General features: G+C 46.6%; 1 long non-coding RNA gene across 1 annotated transcript; it reads left to right on the plus strand.

Moving 5' to 3' along the window:
• The first annotated feature begins 177 nt into the window (after positions 1–177).
• On the plus strand, positions 178–12,922 carry LOC135966991 (uncharacterized). The gene is made up of 3 exons (XR_010580764.1): positions 178–4,962; positions 6,767–7,256; positions 7,590–12,922. It is a non-coding gene; the product is annotated as an uncharacterized lncRNA (long non-coding RNA).
• Positions 12,923–21,818: the final 8,896 nt, after the last annotated feature.

The following is a 21,818-nucleotide window of genomic DNA, read 5'->3' on the forward strand; positions in this document are numbered from 1 at the left end:
CTCCCTCAGCCTCCTGAGTAGCTGAGACTACAGGCACCCGCCACCACACCCAGCTAATTTTTTTGTATTTTTAGTAGAGACAGGGTTTCACCGTGTTAGCCAGGATGGTCTCGATCTCCTGACCTTGTGATCCGCCCACCTCAGCCTCCCAAAGTGCTGGGATTACAGGTGAGAGCCACTGCACCCGGCCAATCTTTGTATTTTTTGTAGAGACCGAGTTTGACCACGCTACCTAGGTTGGTCTGGAACTCTTGGCCTCAAGCCATCCACCCGCCTCGGCCTCCCAAAGTGCCGAGATTACAGGCGTGAACCACTGTGCCGGCCCATATCTATCGTTTATGACACTGAAACTGGTATTGTGAGTTCTTTTGTTGTATGGTGTCCTGAGTCAGGGACTGGAGAGGGAGGGTCACAGGACAACAGGAAATGTGTGTGTGTGTGTGTGTGTCTGTGTGTGTGTGTGTGTCTGTGTGTGTCTGTGACCTGTGATATGATCTCACACTGTGTTCCCCTGTTCAGGTGTCTGTCAGAATCGGGTTGAGGGGAGTGAGGGAGGGTGGAAGTCTGGCGGGGAGCAGCGCTGATGCTTGATTTTGGACCCTGGCAGGGCTGGAGAGAGATCTTGGAGATAAAAGAGACCCGAGATAGGGGGAGAGTCTGAGAGTGGGGAGGAAGATGTCTTGAGAATAGGTAAGCCAGATTTCAGGCTGGAGAAGGCAGAATGTGAGTTTGGTCAGAAATGTCCATGGGCGCTGGCTGGAGGAGGCAGCAGACAGTTAGGGAGGGAGCTCTGGAGTTTAGGAGGGAGTGGGGAGGCCAGTGGATTGGGCCTGTCTTGCTGCCTGCTTATTTAGTGTTTGGTGATGGGGAAGCAGGATTTTATTTTTTCCTTTTTACTGGAATTTGGCCAGATTAAGCTCTAGGACTGCCCTGGACATATGGCCTCTCCAAACCCTGGGACCAGCCAAGGCTTCTTATGTGGGGTCACCCCAGCCAGCCCCATGGCCCTGTTCTTCACGCGGGTACCTTATCTGGGACCACATTTCCAATGGGTCTCCGATCTAGAAAGCTGGAATTATCCAGAGAGGCTCTGGATCAAGGGGGTAGGGCATGTCTCTGCCAACATGGGACTTACTTTCTGCCTCTTTAAGATGTCAGCTCCACCAGGCCTCATGACTTCTTCTTGTCCACTCCTCTATCCTGGGCACATTGTGGACACACGGTAAATGTCTGCTGAGTGAACGAGCCAAGATCTGAGGGGATTCCCTGGGGTGGGAAGAGCCACGCATCTTCTCTACAGCCTCAAGGGCAGAAGGCTGACTGTCCCACGGAAGCTAACGGGGGATGGATTTGACCCTACATCAGAAAGGGCCTTGACCAGCCAGAGCTCCTGAGAGCATCCTGTCACCTGAGCTGACCATGCTGGGGCCAGGGGTGGACCCGGAATGACCCTGTGGAAAAATGATTTGCTTCAAGGCAGAACTGAAGGGCCCCTGAGGGTCCTTGCAGCCACTGTGTCCAGAACCAGGCTTCTGGGTCCCATTGTGGTAGGTAATGGCAGTTGAGATGGCAGCTCTCAGCCAAGAGCAGTGGTTCACACCTGTAATCCCAACACTTTGGGAGGCCAAGGCGGGAGGATTGCTTGAGCCCAGAGTTCAGGACCAGCCTGGGCAACATGGTAAAAACCCCCATCTCTACAAAAATACATAAATTAGCCAGGGGTGGTGGTGCAGGCCTGTAGTCCCAGCTACCTGGGAGGCTGACATGGGAGGATCGCTTGAGCTCAGGAGTTCAGGATCAGCCTGGGCAACATAGCCATCCCCTGTCTCCATTTTTTTTTTTTTTAATGTAAAAAAGAGAGAGAGAGAGAGATGGCAGTCAGACAAATCTAGGTTTAAATCCTGGGTCCTCCATTAATCTGCGTGATTTGGGCATGTTACTCAATGTCTCTAAACCTGTTACCTCATTTACAATGTGAAGATACTAATGGTATCACCTCAAAGGCTGGTTGTAAGCATTAGATTCAAACAATAACCTTTTTTTTCCCCTTGAGTCTGGGTCTTGCTCTGTAACCCAAGCTGGAGTGTAGTGGCTCACTGCAACCTCAAGCTCCTGGGCTCAGGCAATCCACCCGCCGCAGTCTCCCGAGTAGCTGGGAGCACAGATGTGCACCACCACGCCCTGCTCATTTCTGGTTTTGTTTATTTGTTTCTTTTTGTATGAACAGGGTCTCAGTTTGTTGCCCCAGCTGGTCTCAAACTCCTGACCTGAAGCAATCCTACTGCTGCGACCTCCGAAGTGCTGGGATTACAGGCATCATCCACTGCACTCAGCCTCAAACAATAGCCTATTACATATTTAGCTCAACATCTGGCACACGGCCTAGACTCAATAAACATTGGCTATTGTTACTGTGCTGGAGATGGGCCAGAGGGGGCTGGTTCCCAGGGCCCAGTGAACCGGGATGGACCACATGTAAAGTAAACAAACTGGTTGGCAGACAGAAAGGTGCATGTAGTGCTTCCTTTAGATACCCAAAGTGCACTTTTCTAGTATGATACAATCTTTTTTTAAGAGACAGGGTCTTGCTATGTTGCCCAGGCTGGAGTACTGTGACTGTTCACAGGCACGATCCCACTACTGATCAGCCCAGGAGTTTGGATCCACTCCTTTCCGACTTGGACAGGCTCACCCCTCTCAGGCAACGTGGTGGTCCTGCTCCCAGAAGGTCACCATACTGAAGCTGAACTTAGTGCAGACACTCGATGGGCATAGTGCACTGTGGCCTAGAACTCCAGGGCTGAAGCGACCCTCCCACCTCAGGCTTCCCAGTAGCTAGAACTCAATTTCATACAATTTGGATTCATATAGTTCCAAATAATCATGGGTAATGGGGAGCAATATCTAGAGATGCAAAAGGTGGTGTTTTTAAAAGAGATAGGCCGGGCGCGGTGGCTCACGCCTGTAATCCCAGCACTTTGGGAGGCCGAGGCGGGCGGATCACAAGGTCAGGAGATGGAGACCACGGTGAAACCCCGTCTCTACTAAAAATACAAAAACTTAGCCGGGCAAGGTGGCGGGCGCCTGTAGTCCCAGCTACTCGGGAGGCTGAGGCAGGAGAATGGCGTGAACCCGGGAGGCGGAGCTTGCAGTGAGCCGAGATCGCGCCACTGCACTCCAGCCTGGGCGACAGAGCGAGACTCCGTCTCAAAAAAAAAAAAAAAAAAAAAAAAAAAAAGAGCTACAGAAACAGATACTAAATCCATAACTGGTACCGACGTTTCTCATTTGTGTTAAACACAAAATGACAGATATCTTGATTCTAAGGCGCTTATGCACACAGAAAGACTTCAGACCTAGTTTCTTCTCTCTTAGAACAAACAACTGCAACAAAAAAGGCTATCTAGGGCTGGGCACGGTGGCTCATGCCTGTAGTCCCAGCACTTTGGGAGGCTGAGGCAGGCAGATCACTTGAGGTTAGGAGGTCCAGACCAGCCTGGCCAACATGGTGAAACCCCATCTCTATTAAAAATACAAAAATTAGGCCGGGCGCGGTGGCTCAAGCCTGTAATCCCAGCACTTTGGGAGGCCGAGACGGGCGGATCACGAGGTCAGGAGATCAAGACCATCCTGGCTAACGCAGTGAAACCCCGTCTCTACTAAAAAAAAAAATACAAAAAACTAGCCGGGCGAGGTGGTGGGCGCCTGTAGTCCCAGCTACTTGGGAGGCTGAGGCAGGAGAATGGCGTAAACCCGGGAGGCGAAGCTTGCAGTGAGCTGAGATCCGGCCACTGCACTCCAGCCTGGGCGACAGAGCAGGACTCTGTCTCGAAAACAAACAAAAAAGCTATCTAGATTGTGCTACTGACAATATTTATATTGTTTTATTAACCTAAACTCTGTGTTAAACTGGATCATTTGTGGAAACAGTAAGCATATCAATAACGACAATAAACTTTCAGGATTTTTTTGTTATTTTATTTTTTGAGATAGGGTCTCACTCTGTCACCCAGGCTGGGGTGTTGGCACAATCACAGCTCATTGGAGCCCCAACTTCACAAGCTCAAGTGATTCTCCCACCTCAGCCTCCTGAGTAGCTGGGATTACAGCTGCATGCCACCAAGCCTAGTTAATTTTTTTTTTAGACATAGGGTTTCACTATGTTACCCAGGCTGGTGTCAAACTCCTGGACTCAAACTATCTTCCTGCCTCAGTCTCCCAAAAAAGTGTTGTGATTTTAACCAAGTATTCCCATTTTTCTTAGAAAAAGAGAGTAAGTTACTATTATCTTTTTCTTCTTTTCTCTTATTTTCTTTTCTCCATTTCTCCTATTCCCCACTTCCTAATTAACCAATGCAATTATAACCTTTCAGCTCCCCTTCACCAGACACTCGCCACAGGGAAAGTTCATCTAACCATGTGCTTAGAGGCTCCAGGGCAGAACTCTCTCCCACCAAGCGACTGTCTCAGAGATATCAGTCAATGTGCAACCCAAAGTATGCCCACTACGAAACTCTCTCCCACCAGGAAGTTGCCTCAAGAGACAACAGTCCATCTACGACCTCAAGTATGCCCGCTACAAGACTCTCCCACCTGGAAAGTTTCTGGCCACTTTTACAACCCATAAAGGTGCCAGCAGTCACCAACTTGACTGCCCAGTAGATAAGGCACCAAAGAGAGTAAGCAGATCCCCCACCTGCTTGCTTCCTCTCCCATGTGCCATGCATGCCACTATGCCAGCCTCCCCCACATTAAAAGCACCCACTTTCTGCTCCAAAGCCAAAGCAGCACCCTTAAGGCAGGAAGCCTATACTTCTTCCCCTAAGTTAGCTTTGGAATAAAAAGTCTCTTTCTTTATACCAGACATTACTCATTAACTGGACTCTGCAAGCAGCAAGTGACCGAACCTGCATTTCAGTTACAATTTTGGTGACCCATATGGGGAAGTGCTGTCCGCTCTAGGTGAGTCTGAGCTGGACAGCCCAGTTATGCTCCTGGGTGAGGCATGGGGTCACCTGTGAGTGCCAGCTGCTCATAGCTAGCGGATCCCCTGACAGGAACATTATGGAACTTTCCAGCAGCTGCCAAAAGTGCTTTTGGTTTTGGAGGAGGCTTCCTTTCACCTCCCGGCATGACATCTGCCATCTTCAGTGTTTCACTGGTTCAAAGCAAGTGACCTCTGAAGAAGACAGCAAACTTTGAAACTGGGTGAGTTATTTGGAGTGCACCTGACCCCTGACCACCCTCTACTTTTTTTTTTTTTTTTTTTTTTCTGAGACTTGGTCTCACTCTGTTGCCCAGGCTGGAGTGCAGTGATGCGATCTCAGCTCACTGCAAGCTCCGCCTCCCAGGTTCACGCCATTCTCCTGCCTCAGCCTCCTGAGTAGCTGGGACTACAGACGCCCACCACCACGCCCAGCTAATTTTTTATATTTTTAGTAGAGACGGGGTTTCACTGTGTTAGCCAGGATGGTCTCAATCTTCTGACCTCGTGATCCGCCTGCCTCAGCCTCCCAAAGTGCTGGGATTACAGGCATGAGCCACTGCGCCCGGCCCACCCTCTACCTCTTTTGGGGTGTCACTGGGGGCCCTGCTCTACTTAAGATTTGGCTGCTATTGGCCGGGCGCAGTGGCTCAAGCCTGTAATCCCAGCACTTTGGGAGGCCGAGACGGGCGGATCACGCGGTCAGGAGATCGAGACCATCCTGGGTAACACAGTGAAACCCTGTCTCTACTAAAAATACAAAAAAAACTTAGCCGGGCAAGGTGGCGGGCGCCTGTAGTCCCAGCTACTCGGGAGGCTGAGGCAGGAGAATGGCGTGAACCCGGGAGGCGGAGCTTGCAGTGAGCTGAGATCCAGCCACTGCACTCCAGCCTGGGTGACAGAGCGAGACTCCGTCTCAAAAAAAAAAAAAAAAAAAAAAAAAAAAGATTTGGCTGCTATTGACACCATTTGAGCATTTTATGCATTTATATTTGTTTGTACATGTGGAACCATAAGAGCTTTGCTCAGCTCAAACTGCCTATGGAGGCATTTGGATCTGAGGAGGGGGATTCAGGACCTCACCCAGCCCCTCAATTGGAGACTCATTGGGAAGCACACTGTTTGTTTGCACATGCGAATGTATGACTGTGTGTGGGCCCTGGCCCTTTTCTAGACTCTCTACCTTCAATTTCACCCTCCTGACTATCCAGGAGAGCTGCCCACATGGGCTACTGAGACTCTCCCTGATGGAAGACAAACAAGAATGGTGGGGTTTTTGTTTTGTTTTGTTTGTTTTGTTTTGTTTTCCAAGAAGACTCACCATTTTTTTTTTTTTTTTTTTTTTGAGACAGAGTCTTACTCTGTCACCCAGGCTGGAATGCAGTGGCACGATCTTGGCTCACTGCAACCTCCACCTCCTAGATTCAAGCAATTCTCCCATCTCAGCCTCCTGAGTAGCTGGGATTACAGGCATGCACCACCATACCAATACATTTTTGTATTTTTAGTAGAGACAGGGACTCACCATGCTGGCCAGCCTGGTCTCGAACTCCTGACCTCAGGTGATCCGCCCTCCTCGGCCTCCCAAAGCCCTGGGATTACAGGCGTGAGCCACCTTGCCCGGCCTCATCTATTTATCAGTATTACTATTTAGCCACTTCCCAGCAGTGTGACTGTTGTAACAAGAACAGGACTTACTTTCTAAAGGTAATAAAATAACAAGGCCATCGTAGACGGAACACTGGGAACACTCCTTACAGGGAACTGGCTTTTCTTTTCCAGCCAGGTGCCAGGTAGCATTCCTGAACACACGCCTCCTGGTCCCAAACAGAGGAACATCTTCACTCATCTCAGCCCCGGGGTTGGGGGGCAGTGGTATTCTGGACGGCCATCTCCCTGCCCCTCCTCACAGCACCTGACCTTCTCAGTTCATCTGGATAAACCTGCTGTGCTTCCTGTCCAGGGAGTGAGAAGTGAGGCGCTCCCGAAAGGCTGAGCCAAAGTCTAGTAACTGTGGCTGGAAGGCTCGTGAGTTTCTTTTTGGTCACTTTACCTGTTTTTCTTCCTCTCCTTTCTTTCTCGCGCCCCACTTGTGAATCCCAGCTCCTATGCAGAGGCCTGCCAGCTTGGCTTTCTCTCTCTTCTTTTCTGCCTTCTTCACGTCTGCTGTTACTAAGCTGCCTGTGCTGAGATAAGACTCATTGTCTGCGGACTAGCTAGAATGTGAACACTGGAAACAAATTTGACACTGAAGGAAAAATGGGCAAAAGAGGTGTTTTTATTTTATTTATTTTTTTATTTATTTATTTTTTTTTTTTGAGACGGAGTCTCGCTCTGTCACCCAGGCTGGAGTGCAGTGGCCGGATCTCAGCTCACTGCAAGCTCCGCCTCCCGGGTTCACGCCATTCTCCTGCCTCAGCCTCCCGAGTAGCTGGGACTACAGGCGCCTGCCACCTCGCCCGGCTAAGTTTTTGTATTTTTAGTAGAGACGGGGTTTCACCGTGTCAGCCAGGATGGTCTCGATCTCCTGACCTCGTGATCCGCCCGTCTCGGCCTCCCAAAGTGCTGGGATTACAGGCTTGAGCCACCGCGCCCGGCAAAAGAGGTGTTTTTAAAAACCAAACTGCCATAGACAGTGCTTTACCAAAATTTTTTTTAATTAATTATTATTATTATTATTATTATTTTTGAGACAGAGTCTCACTGTGCCACCAGGCTGGAGCGCAGTGGCGCGATCTCACTCACTGCAATCTCCACCTTCCAGGTTCACGCCATTCTCCTGCCTCAGCCTCACGAGTAGCTGGGACTACAGGCGCCCACCACCATACCCGGCTAATTTTTTTGTATTTTTAGTAGAAACGGGGTTCCACCGTGTTGGTCAGGATGGTCTCGATCTCCTGACCTCGTGATCTGCCCGCCTTGGCCTCCCAAAGTGCTGGGATTACAGGCGTGAGCCACCGCGCCCGGCCTGAGTCAAGTTCTTTAGGGTTGACTCGTGGTAGGCAAAGCTGCCCCAGGGTGCCACTAGTCATATTGCCGCCCGATTCCTACCAGAATTCATCCTATGCTCATTTATTTCCGGTGTTCCTAGGTCTCGGGGGCCTATAGACTGTGACCCCTGGAGGGGCAGGGGGCGCCAACATACATTCATCTCTCCTCCAAGTTTTTGATATACAAGGGAAAGCTACTCCTAAAAGAACAGATGACTCCCTGGGAATCAGGAGTGGTTACAGGATTGACTTCTTCCCAGTCATTGACACACAAAAATGAAACCAGTTGGGTCACAAACAGAAGCCCTATGGGGTGTCAGGTTAATCCTTTGCTGCCCAGTGGGTCTATAGGGATGTTCGTCTGCTGCGATAGGAGTGGCCAAAAAATTTCTGTTTTCCGGAAAGGGCAGTACTCCCCTCTTATTTATTTATTAATTATTATTATTATTTTTTGAGACGGAGTCTTGCTATGTTGCCAAGCTGGAGTGTAGTGGCACGATCTCAGCTTACTGCAACCTCCGCCTCCCAGGTTCAAGCGATTCCCCTGCCTCAGCCTCCTGAGCAGCTGGGATTACAGGCGCACACTAGCACGCCTGGCTAATTTTTTGTATTTTAGTAGAGATGGGGTTTCACCGTTAGCCAGGATGGTCTCAAATTCCTGACCTCGTGATCCGCCCACCTCAGCCTCCCAAAGTGCTGGGATTACAGGCGTGAGCCACCGCGCCCGGCCAGTACTCCCCCTTCCTAGAGTAGGCAGTTGCTTTTGCCCTGTGTGGTCTCATCTGAGAGAAGGCACCATATATGGTTTCCTCACTTACAAGTGGAATCCCATTTATCTCACTGAGGCCTTGGGAACTTGGCAACTACAGTTGGATCAGAGCATTGCAGGGAAACTTCTGCTTTTATGTCATTAACACAACAGTGAGTGCAAAAGACAGAATCATGAGTGCACTGGAGATATAGACACCCAACTTCCCAGGTCCAGGCAACAGTGGTAGGGGGATTCAGGTGAAATCTGTCAAGTGGGGGAGAGGTCCACCTAACAAGTTGGGGTTCTGGGTACCTTAGGATTGCTGTGGTTAGTCAGGAAGCCTAGGGAGATGACAGTGAGATTTTCTGGATGGTACAGAAGGTACAACTCTCTCTCCTGGGGATATTGATGACACATCCATAAACTGTGAAGATGATTCCCTGATGCTATAACTGTTGAAATATTTACTATGGAGTTTTGTTCCCAGCCACAGTCAATCAGGGTAACTAGGAGATCAAAGCCTTAGAGTAGTGTCTAACACCCAATGAAGACAAAATAGGTGTTTCCTAGGAGGAGGCAGTTGGCAAAAGCAGTAGAAAAGAAGTATTACAGTCAGGAAGAAGAGAAAAATGAATGCTCCTATTTCCACCCACAGCATCACATTACCATTTCTGGCTGAGTGTTGATTCTTTTTTCTTTTTTTTCCATTTTTTGGGGGAGGGGGATGGAGTCTCGCTCTGTCACCCAGGCTGGAGTGCAGTAGCATGATCTCGGCTCACTGCAACATCTGCGTCCCGGGTTCAAGCAATTCTCCTGCCAAAGCTTCCCGAGTAGCTGGGATTACAGGCACCTGCCACCACACCCAGATAATTTTTGTATTTTTAGTAGAGATGGGGTTTCACCATGTTGGCCAGGCTGGTCTTGAACCCTTTACCTCAGATGATCTGCCCACCTTAGCCTCTTAAAGTGCTGGGATTACAGGTGTGAGCCACTGCACCCGGCTGAATGTTGATTCTTTTAAACAGGTGGCATAGGTTCACAGATGTAGGTCATAGTGTCCTTTTGTGTCTGCAACTCATAAGGAACAAGTTTAGGTCAGGCATGGTGGCTCATGCCTGTAATCCCAGCACTTTGGGAGGCCGAGACAGCCGAATCATTTAAGGTCAGGAGTTCGAGACCAGCCTGGCCGACATGGTGAAACCCTGTCTCTACTAAAAATACAAAAATTAGCCAGTCGTGGTGACACATGCCTGTAATCCCAGCTATTTGGGAGGCTGAGGCAGGAGAATTGCTTGAACCCGGGAGGCGGCGGTTGCAGAGAGCTGAGATCGCACCACTGCATTCCAGCCTGAGCGACAAAGCGAGACTCCTCAAAAAAAAAAAAAAAAAGGAAAGAAAGAAACAGGTTTAATGTTGGAAGTTTAGCAGCAGTGGGAATACTCAGCAACACCCGATAGGGGCTCTTCCTTTTTTTTTTTTTTTTTTTAGACGGAGTTTTACTCTTGTCACCCAGGCTGGAGTGCAGTGGCATGATCTCGGCTCACACAGGTGTGAGCCACCGCACCCAGCAGGGGCCCTTCCATTTTGGTTGTAATTGATCCTTAGGGCTTCCTTCTTTCCACATTTTTAGTAAGACTAAGCCTCCCGGTTGAAGGGGTGGGAGTAATTCTTTCTCTTATGGAAGGAGGCAATATTTTGTTTCCATACTTTGAAGGACTTTTGAACCTGGCCTAATTGATAATATGAGTGGGCATTCTATGTGTCTCTCCATCAAACAAGAGGTCTGAAGTTAAAATGCTGTGCAAAATAAGATTAAAACTTATTTTGCAAATAAATTTGTCCTACTATGATTTGTCTTTAGCAAAATTGGGATTAGAGAGATAAATATTATGTTTTGGAAAAAAAACTATAGGCCGGGAGCAGTGGCTCACACCTGTAATCCCAGCAGTTTGGAAGACTAAGGCAGGCAGATCACTTGAGGCCAGGAGTTCGAGACCAGCCTGGCCAACATGGCAAAACCTAGTCCCTAGTAAAAATACAAAAAATTCGGTGGGTGTGGTAGCACATGCTTGTAATCCCAGCTACTCGGAAGGCTGAGGCACGAGAATCACTTGAACCTGGGAAGCAGAGCCTGCAGTGAGCCAAGATTGTGCCACTGCACTCCAGCCTGGGCAACAGAGCGATACTCTGTCTCCAAAAAAAAAAAAATTATAGTAAACCTGTTGTTAGATTCTAGTCTTGTCTGTTTTTTTGTTTTTTTTGTTTTTGTTTTTTGAGTTTTTATAATTTTCCACAACTTGGATTACTTTTCCAGGCTACAGATTATTAAATTAATGCTTTCAAATTATTCTTCCATTGTTCTGATTTGAACTCAATGAAATTAATATTACATTATTCCTTGTAATACAGGTGAGAAAAACACATCAGATGGCTACCCCCTTCCTCCTCTGTGATTAAAGAGGCTTTGAATCTAACATCTGGATAAATTTTGCCCAAAATTAACCTTTCTTTTTCTTCTGTTTCCATAGAAATGCCTTTTTTTTTTTTTTTTTGAGACAAAATCTCACTCTGTCACCCAGGCTGGAGTGCAGTGGCTTGATCTCAGCTCACTGCAACCTCTGCTTCTCGAGTTCAAGTGATTCTCCTGCCTCAGCCTCCCAAGTAGCTGGAACTACAGGTGCCTGCCACCACACCTGGCTAATTTTTGTATTTTTGGTAGAGACAGGATTTCACCATATTGGCCAGGCTGGTCTCGAACTCCTGACCTTGTGATCCACATGCTTCGGCCTCCCAAAGTGCTGGGATTACAGGCATGAGCCACTGCACCTGGCCAGAAATGCCTCTTATGAAAAATCTTTTTCATAAGTTTGCTTTCATCACATGTAAATGCCTAGCCCATCTGCAATGCCACCTCCTGGATGGGATGCAACTATTTAACCAAACTGATCCATTCTCAAGAACTAGACGGGACTTATGATCACCTTCATGAGTGTTTATAGCTCTTCCAATAACCTGTTAAATCCATATTTAGCCAGCCTGTTATCATATCTAGTTACGATGGACAGTGGGGAACCTGCCTTTTAATTAAGACTAACTGCTGTGTATACATTCCAGATAATCTGGGAAATGTCTCAGCCCTGCAAGATATGCACCAGCAAGTCAAAACTATGTCTGCCCCCACATGGTCGCTAGATCCATGGATGGCATTCTGGCTCGGGTCAGGACCGTCTTGGTGATGGAAGCTACTTACTACTCTAGCTCTAGTTGCAAAAACAGGTAGACTTCTCCAATGTGGATTTTACTGCTGTTGTATCCTCTGTATGAGACTGCATGACAGGGTTTCCCAGAGAATTTCCACACCTTGCACCATAATGTTCCAACAAATATCATCTGTAAGACTGGGCACTTGTGAAGATTTCCAACTTCAACTAGATCATTTCCTCTTTGACACCCAATGACCTACAACCCCTTTCAGCCAGAAGTAGCCAGAATGAATATAGTATTCAAATCCCAAAGAAATGGAACAGAACTTGACGGTGGGGAATTGTAACCAAGTACTCCCAGTTTTCAAAGAAAAAGATAAGGAATTACTACTATGTTTTTTAAATTATTTTCTCTTATTTTCTGTTTTCTCCATTTCCCCCATTCCCCACTTCCTATGTAGCCCTTTAGAAATGCAATCATAAGCTTTTACCTCCACTTCACCACACACTCCCTAGGGACAAGTTCATCTAACTAGGTGCTTAGAAGCTCCAGGGCAGAACTCTATCCCACCAGGGACTGCCTCAACAGATAACAGTCAATTTACAAACCAAAGTGTACCCGCTATGAAACTCTCTCCCACCAGGAGGTTGCCTCAAGAACCTACATTACAACAATAGTCCACCTACAACCCAAAGTATGCCTACTACAAAAATCTCTCTCATTGGGAGAGTTCTGGGACACTTTTACAACCTAGTCCTGCCCACGAAGGCACCAGCAGCCACCAGCTTGACCACCTGGTAGATAAGGCACTGAAGCGAGTATGTGAACCCCCACTTGTTTGCTTCCTCCCCTGCATGCCTTTCATGCCAGCATACCAGCACCCCCCACTTTAAAAGCACCCGCTTTCTGCTTTGGAGGCAAAGTGGTCCCCTTAAGGCAGGAAGCCTGTACTTCTTGCCCTAGCAGGCTTTGGAATAAAAAGTCAGTTTCTTTATACCAGACCTCACTCTTATTAATTGGACTCTGCAAGCAAATGAGCAACTGAACCTGTGTTTCAGTTACAGGATTACAGGTGTGAGCCACTATGGCTGGCTCACCAATTTTTAAAAATGTAGCAAATGGGCCGGGCACATTGGCTTACGCCTGTAATCCTAGCATTTTGGGAAACTGAGGTGGGCAGACCACCTGAGGTCAGGAGTTCCAGACTAGCTTGGCCAACATGGTGAAACTTTGTCTCTACTAAAAATACAAAAAGTAGCCAGGTTGGCCTGGTGCGGTGGCTCATGCCTGTAATCCCAGCACTTTGGGAGGCCGAGGTGGGTGGATCACAAGGTTAGGAGTTCAAGACCAGCCTGGCCAACATGGTGAAACCCCTTCTCTACCAATAATACAAAAAAATTAGCTGGGCATGGTGGCGCGTGCCTGTAATCAGCTACTTGGGAGGCTGAGGCAGGAGAATTTCTTGAACTGGGACCTGGGAGGCAGACGTAGCAGTGAGCGAGATCGTGCCATTGCACTCCAGCCTGGGCTACGGCGCAAGACTCTGTCTCAAAAACAAACAAAACAAAACAACAACGACAACAAAAAATTAGCCGGGCATGGTGGCGCATACCTGTAATTCCAGCTACTCAGGTGGCTGAGGCAGGGGAATCACTTGAACCCAGGAGGTGGAGGTTGCAGTGAACGGAGGAGATCATGCTACTGCACTCGAGCCTGGGTGACAGAGTGAGGCTCTGTCTCAAAAAAAAAAAAAAAAAAGAGCAAATGTAGTTAACCTCAGGCCAATGTTTATAAATTCCCAGAACAAGAACAATGATGAAATGCTGACTTTGAGACTCTTATTTAGAGATAAACTCACAAGAGAGGCCAAATTAGTTCCAAAATGGATCCAGTGCTCCCATACCTCCTCACCTTACCAGTCCTAATGGCAGAAGATGGAGCAGAAGCAGAAACAAGCCCTCCGTGGAAGGAAGTGTTCCCAAGGTGAACCCACAGAACTGTTATTTGACCTCACAACCACCCACCAAACCCATGAAGGTAAATGACCATGAGTGGGTATCAGCAGAAACAAGAAACAACTTCCTGTATATGGCATAAGGGAAAGACCGAGCTTCTTTATTTTTCCCTATTGTTCCAGCACCATTTCTTAAAAAGATTAAACTTTCCCCCACTAAGGTTTCCTTGGAAACCTTGTTAAAAATCAATTAAGAGAAATAGGGAAGGAGCGGTGAATGGAGGGAAGAATTTGTTCTCACTCCAGGACTGGCTAGGAAACATTGCTAGAAATGTAAACAGACGGAGTTTCTGCAATAAAGAGTGCCTTCATCCCAACTAGCTGGGACTACAGATGTGTGACACCACACGCAGCTAAGTTCAGTATTTTTTGTAGACCACGAGACTCAGCTAGTGTTTCAAATTTTTTGTGGAGACGAGGTCTCAGAATATCGTCCAGGTTAATCCTCCTGTCTCGGCCTCCCAAAGTGCTGGGATTATAGGCATGTGCCACCACACCGAGCCAGTGTTATTTTCTTAGTTTTGTTTGTTTTATTTTGTTACTGTCAGTAAAACCTCCTTTAATCAAGCCCAATATTTGGCTGGGCATGGTGGCTCATATCTACAATCCCAACACTTTGGGAGGCCGAGGCAGGTGGGTCACTTGAGGTCAGGAGTTTGAGACCCGTCTGGCCACCATGGTGAAACCTCATCTCTACTAAAAAATACAAAAATTAGCCGAGTGTGGTGGCATGTGCCTACAGTCCTAGTTACTTGGAAGGGTGAGGCAGGAGAATCACTTGAACCCGGGAGGTTGCAGTGAGCCAAGATTGTACCACTGCACTCTAGCCTAGGTGACAGAGGGAGACTCCATCTCAAACAAAAAAAAAGGAAGAAAAAAAAGTCCAACATTTATCTTTTTTTTTTTTTTTTTTTGAGACGGAGTCTCACTCTGTTACCCAGGCTGGAGTGCAGTGGTGCAATCTCTGCTCACTGCAACCTCCGCCTCCTGGGCTCAAGCGATTCTCCTGCCTCAGCCTCCCAAGTAGCTGGGATTACAGGCACACACCACCACACCCAGCTAATCTTTTTGTATTTTTAGTAGAGACAGGGTTTCACCGTGTTGGCCAGACTTGTCTTGAACTCCTGACCTTAGGTGATCTAATCACCTTGGTCTCCCAAAGTGTTGAGATTACAGATGTGAGACACCGCTCACGGCCTTTGTTTTTTGTTTTGTTTTGTTTTTAAGATGGAATCTCACTCTGTTGCCCAGGCTGGAGTGCAATGGCCCAATTTCAGCTCACTGCAACCTCTGCCTCCTGGGTTCCAGCAATTATCCTGCCTCAGCCTCCCAGGTAGCTGGAATTACAGGCATGTGCCACCACACCCATCTAATTTTTGTATTTTTAGTAGAGACGGGGTTTCACCATGTCGGCCGGGCTGGTCTCAAACTCCTGACCTCAGGTGATCCGCCTGCCTCTGCCTCCCAAAGTGCTAGGATTACAGGCATGAGCCACCACGCCCAACCACATTTAGCTTTTAAATAAATTTTGAAATTAAATAATGAAATTTCTCTAACTTTGTTCTTTTTCAAAAATGTTTTGGGGGAGGCTAGGCGTGGTGGCTCATGTAGGTGGCAGATTGTGGGGCTTCTCAGCCTCCATAAACTTGTCAACCAATTCCCATAATAAATCGCCTCTTATATGTCTATACCTGTTTGGTTCTGTTCTGGAGACCCCGGACTAACGCGAATCGATTAATAAACTGTAGGCCAGGTGCAGCCCACAAAAATTCATTTAACATTGAATAATTTTACCATATTAAAACTCAGGATTTCTGTTCATCAGAAGACATCCTCATACTACAATTTATCTAAGAAACTCTAGATATAAAATACATTTTTGAAGAAGAAAGAAGAGGCTGAGTGTGATGACTCACACCTGTAATCCCAGCACTTTTGGACGCTGAGGCAGGCAGATCACCTGAGGTCAGGAGTTCAAGACCAGCCTAGTCAACATGGTGAAACCCCACCTCTACTAAAAATACAAAAATTAGCTGGGCGCGGTGGTGCACGCCTGTAATCCCAGCTACTTGGGAGGCTGAGGCAGGAGCGATTATTGCTTGAACTCAGGAGGAGGAGGTTGCAATGAGACAAGATCATGCCACTGCGCTCCTGCCTGGGCCACAGAGTGAGACTCCATCTAAAAAAAAAGAAAAAAGAAGGAGAAGGAAGAAAACACATGATGAAATAGAAAACAGTGGGCTGGGCACAGTGGCTCATGCCTGTAATCCCAGCACTTTGGAAGGCCGAGGCAGGCAGATCACGAGGTCAGGAGATCGAGACCATCCTGGCTAACATGATGAAACTCCGTCTCTGCCAAAAATATTAAAAAATAGTCGGGAGTGGTGGTGGGCACCTGTAGTCCCAGCTACTCAGGAGGCTGAGGCAGGAGAATGGCATGAACCTGGGAGGCGGAGCGTGCAGTGAGCCAATATCACGCCACTGCACTTCAGCCTGGGTGACAGAGCAAGACTCCATCTCAAAAAATAAAAATAAATATAAATATAAATATAAATAATTAGTGGGGTGTTGTAGTGAGTGCCCGTAGTGTCAGGCCTCAGTCTCCTCTGAAGACTGAAGGGTGAGGATCCCTTGGGCCCTGAAGTTTGGGGCTACAGTAAACTGATTGCACTATTGCCCCAGCCTGGGCAACAAAACAAGATCCCATCTCAAAAAAAAATTAGTTACCTATAGGGGGAGGGAGACAGCAGGTTGGAGAGGACAGGGATAGAAGTAAGACTTCTTTTAACATAACTTGTTATATAGATTTGACTTTGGAACGATATAATATCTCACATCATTATGAAGAAAAATAAAACTTCAAAAAGCAATTCCTAAAAATGGAAAATAAAACTATGTATTAATTTGCTGGTATAACTTTATGGAGATTAACTAGTCAAAGAGATTCAAAACAAAGTTATCTGACTATCATCCCTAGTGGGCTATAACCTAAGGACAAGAACTACAAAAATATATTTTCAGAAGTCATATTATGTTGAGTCATAAGTTTTATGAAAAAGAAAAAAAGAAAAAGAAAAAAAATCATTATGGAGGTAGAGTTGGTATCATTATTCTGAAACTGTTTTGTATACAGTGTGAGATAAAGCAAATGAGTAATGGGTTGGTGTCACTGAGAACTGAGGCTGGGCGCAGTAGCTCATATCTATAATCCCAGCACTTTGGGAGGCTGAGGTAGGAGGATTGCTTGAGCCCAGAGCCCAGGAATTCAAGACCAGCCTAGGCAACGGAGCAAGACCCCATTTCTAAAATAAAAGTAAAAAAAAAAAAAAGAGAGAAAGAACTGAGATTTTTAAAATTGTGGTTATAGATGTATAACCTAAAATCTACCATGTTACCCATTTATAAGTGTGCCACTGAATGGCACTTAGTACATTCACACTGTGTGCAACCATCAATCACCACTATCCTGCTCCAGAATTTTTTCATCATTCCCAACACAAACTCTGCATCTGTTAAGCATTAACTCCCCATTTCCCCTTCTCTCCAGCTTCTTGTAACGGGTATTCTACTTTCTTTCTCTATGAATTTGACTATTATAGGTATCTCACATAAGTAGAATCATACATTTGTCCTTTTGTGTCTGGATTCTTTGACTTAGCATGCTGTCTTCAAGTTTCCTCAATGCCGCATGTATCAGAATTCCCTTCCTTAAGGGTGAATAATATTCCCTTGCATGTATATACCATATTTTGGGGTTTTTGTTTTGTTTTGTTTTTGAGACGGAGTCTCACTCTGTCACCCAAGCTGGAGTGTCGTGGTGTGATCTCGGCTCACTGCAACCTCTGTCTCCTGGGTTCACGCAATCCTCCTGCCTCAGCCCTCCAAGTAGCTGGGATTACAGGCGTGTGCCACCACACCCAGCTAATTTTGTATTTTTTTAAGTAGAGACAGGGTTTCGTGGGGTTTCACCATGTTGGCCAGGCTGGTCTTGAACTCCTGGCCTCAAGTGATCCACTCGCCTCGGCCTCCCAAAGTGCTGGGATTATAGGCATGAGCCACTGTGCCTGGCCCACATTTTGTTAATCCATTTGCATTAGTCCGGGGTCTCCAGAACAGAACCAAACAGATATAGATATATAAGAGGCGATTTATTATGGGAATTGGATGACAAAGTTATGGAGGCTGAGAATCTGCATCTGCCATCTGCAAGCTGGAAGACCCAGAAAGCCAGTGGTGTAATTCAGTCCAAGTCCAAAGACCAGAGGACCAGGCAAGCCAATGGTGTAATGTCTCAGAGTCTGAAGGCCTCTAGGAGCTCTGATGTCTGAGAAGATGGATGTTGCAGCTCAAGACAGCAGAGAATTCACCTTTTCTCCACCTTTTTGTTCTATTCGCGCCCTCAGTGGATTCGATGATGGCCACCTACGTTGGACAGGATGGATCTTTTTACTCAGTCTGATTCAAATACTAACCTCTTCCAGAAACATTCTCACAGACATACCCAGAAATAATATTCTACCAGCTATCCGGGTATTACTTGGGCTGGTGAAGTTGACACATGAAATTAACTATCACACTGGTCATGCATCAATGGACATTTAGGTTGTTTCCGCCTTTTGGCTATTGTGAATAATGCCGCTATGAACATTGGTGTACAGATATCAGTTTGAGTTCCTACTTTCAGTAGTTTTGAGTACTATGAAATTTCTGGATCATGTGTTAATTCTGGTTTAATTCTTTTTTTTTTTTTTTTTTTTTTTTTGAGATGGAATCTCGCTCTGTCGCCCACGCTGGAGTGCAGTGGCCGGATCTCAGCTCACTGCAAGCTCCGCCTCCCGGGTTCACGCCATTCTCCTGCCTCAGCCTCCCGAGTAGCTGGGACTACAGGCGCCCGCCACCTCGCCCGGCTAGTTTTTTGTATTTTTTAGTAGAGACGGGGTTTCACCGTGTTAGTCAAGATGGTCTCGATCTCCTGACCTCGTGATCCACCCGTCTCGGCCTCCCAAAGTGCTGGGATTACAGGCTTGAGCCACCGCGCCCGGCCTATTCTGGTTTAATTCTTTTGAGGAACTGCCATACTGTTTTCCAGAGCGACTGCACCATTTTACATTCCCACCAGCAATTCACAAGTGTTTCAATTTCTCCACATGTTCTCCACATCTCCACATTTCTCAGCAAACAGCTGTTATCTTGTTTTTCTGATAACAGCCATCCTAATGGGTGTGAAGTGGTATCTCTTTGTTTTTTTGTTTTTGTTTTTGTTTTGATACAGCCTCTCTCTCTGTCGCCCAGGCTGGAGCGCAGTGGCGCCATCTCAGCTCACTGCAAGCTCCACCTCCCGGGTTCACGCCATTCTCCTGTCTCAGCCTCCGGGTTCACACCATTCTCCTGTCTCAGCCTCCCGAGTAGCTGGGACTACAAGGCACCCACCACCACACCCAGCTAATTTTTTTGTATTTTTAGTAGAGACGGGGTTTCACCGTGTTAGCCAGGATGGTTTCGATCTCCTGACCTCGTGATCTGCCTGCCTTGGCCTCCCAAAGTGCTGGGATTACAGGCGTGAGCTACCGCGCCCGGCCTATCATTAGTTCTTTATATGTTCTGGGTATTAATCCTTATCAGATACGTAATTTGCAAATGTTTCCTACCATTCTGTGGGTTGATTTTTTACTCCAGTATATTGTATTTGATGTACAAACGTTTTTAATTTTTATAAGCCTCATTTATTTTTTTCTTTTGTGGCCTGTGCTTTTATGTTGTATCCAATAAATCACGGCCAAATTCAATGTCATGAATATTATACAACATAAATAACATAATAAAAACATAAATAATAACATATAAACAATAAAAAACATACGGTACTATGTCTTTTTCTGAGTTTATAGTTTTAGGTCCTACATTTAGGTATTTGGTCCCTTTTTAGTTATTTTTTTGAGACAGGGTCACACTCTGTCGCTTAGGCTGGAGTGCAGTGGCACAGCTCACTGCCGTGAACTTGAACTCCTGGGCTCAAGTGATCCCCTGTCTCAACCTCCTGAGTAGCTAAGACTACAGGCATGCACCACCATGCCCAGCTAATTTTTTTCTTTTCTTTTTTTCTTTTTTTTTTTCTTTTGGCTTTTGTAAAGATAGGATCTTGCTATGTTGACCAGGCTGGTTTCGAACTCCCACGTTCAAGTGATCCTCCCGCCTTGGCTTCCCAAAGTGTGGGAATTACTGATGTGAGTCACCAGGTCAAGCATTTGATCCATTTTGAGTTAATTTTTGTATATAGTGTTAGGTAAGGGTTAACTTCATTCTTTTGCATGTGGATACCCAGTTTTCCCAAAACCATTTGTTGAAAAGATTGTTCTTTCCCCCGTTGAATGGTCTTGGCACTCTTGTTGGAAATAATTCAGCTGTATATGGAAAGGTTTTATTTATTTATTTATTTATTTATTTATTTATTTTTGAGACGGAGTCTCACGCTGTCACCCAGGCTAGAGTGCCGTGGCGTGATCTCGTGGGTTCACACCATTCTCCTGCCTCAGCCTCCCAAGTAGCTGGGACTACAGGCGCCTGCCACCACGCCCGGCTAATTTTTTTTTTTTTTTTTTGTATTTTTAGTAGAGACGGGGTTTCACTGTGTTGGCCAGGATGGTCTCGATCTCCTGACCTTGTGATCCACCTGCCTTGGCCTCCCAAAGTGCTGGGATTACAGACATGAGCCACCGTGCCTGGCCAAGGAAAGGTTTTATTTTTATGGGCTCTCTATTCTGTACTATCGGTCATAGTGTCTATCTTTTTTTTTTTTTCGAGACAGAATTTTGCTCTTGTTGCCCAGGCTGGAGTGTAATGGCTCGATCTTGGCTCACCACAACCTCCACCTCCCGGGTTCAAGTGATTCTCCTGCCTCAGCCTCCCAAGTAGCTGGGATTACAGGCATGAGCCACCATGCCTGGTTAATTTTGTATTTTAGTAGAGATGGGGTTTCTCCATGTCAGTTAGGCTGGTCTTGAACACCTGACCTCAAGTGATCCGCCCGCCTCAGCCTCCCAAAGTGCTGGGATTACAAGCGTGAGCCACTGCAGCTGGCCTGTATGTCTGCCTTTATGCTAATATAACGCTGTTTCGATTACTGTAGCTTTGTAGTAAGTTTTGGAATCAGAAAATATGAGTCCTCCACCTTTGTTTCTCTTTTTTAAGATTGTTTTGGTTATTTGGGTCCCTTGAGACTCCATATGGACTTAAGAGTGGACTTTTCTATTTCCTCAAAAGAGAATCAAGATTTTTGACATGGGAGAAATATGTAAAGTGACTAAGGTTAAGTTAAAACCCTGGTAATTCTAGCCAGGCACGGTGGCTCACACCCATAATCCCAGCACTTTGGGAGGCCAAGGCAGGTGGATCACAAGGTCAGGAGTGCAAGATCAGCCTGGCAAGATGGTGAAACCCTGTCTCTACTAAAAATACAAAAATTAGCCAGGCATGGTGGCGGGCACCTGTAACCCCAGCTACTCAGGAGGCTGAGGCAGAGAATTGCTTGAACCCAGGAGGCAGAGGTTACAGTGAGCCTGGGCAACAGAGCGAGACTCCATCTAGAAAATCATCATCATCATCATCATAATTAATAAATAAATAAAAATTTAAAAACCTTGTAATTCTAAATTTGAATAGGAAACATTAGTATGAACTCCTGATGCATTTCATATTTTAAAAAATTACAGTCAGGCGCGGTGGCTCACGCCTGTAATCCCAGCACTTTGGGAGGCCGAGGCGGGGAGATGACAAGGTCAGGAGATCAAGACCATCCTGGCCAACATGGTGAAACCCCGTCTCTACTAAAATACAAAAAATTAGCCAGGCATGGTGGCACGCGCCTGTAGTCCCAGC

Source organism: Macaca fascicularis, chromosome 14, assembly GCF_037993035.2.
Source record: "Macaca fascicularis isolate 582-1 chromosome 14, T2T-MFA8v1.1".
NCBI classification, from domain to species: domain Eukaryota; kingdom Metazoa; phylum Chordata; class Mammalia; order Primates; family Cercopithecidae; genus Macaca; species Macaca fascicularis.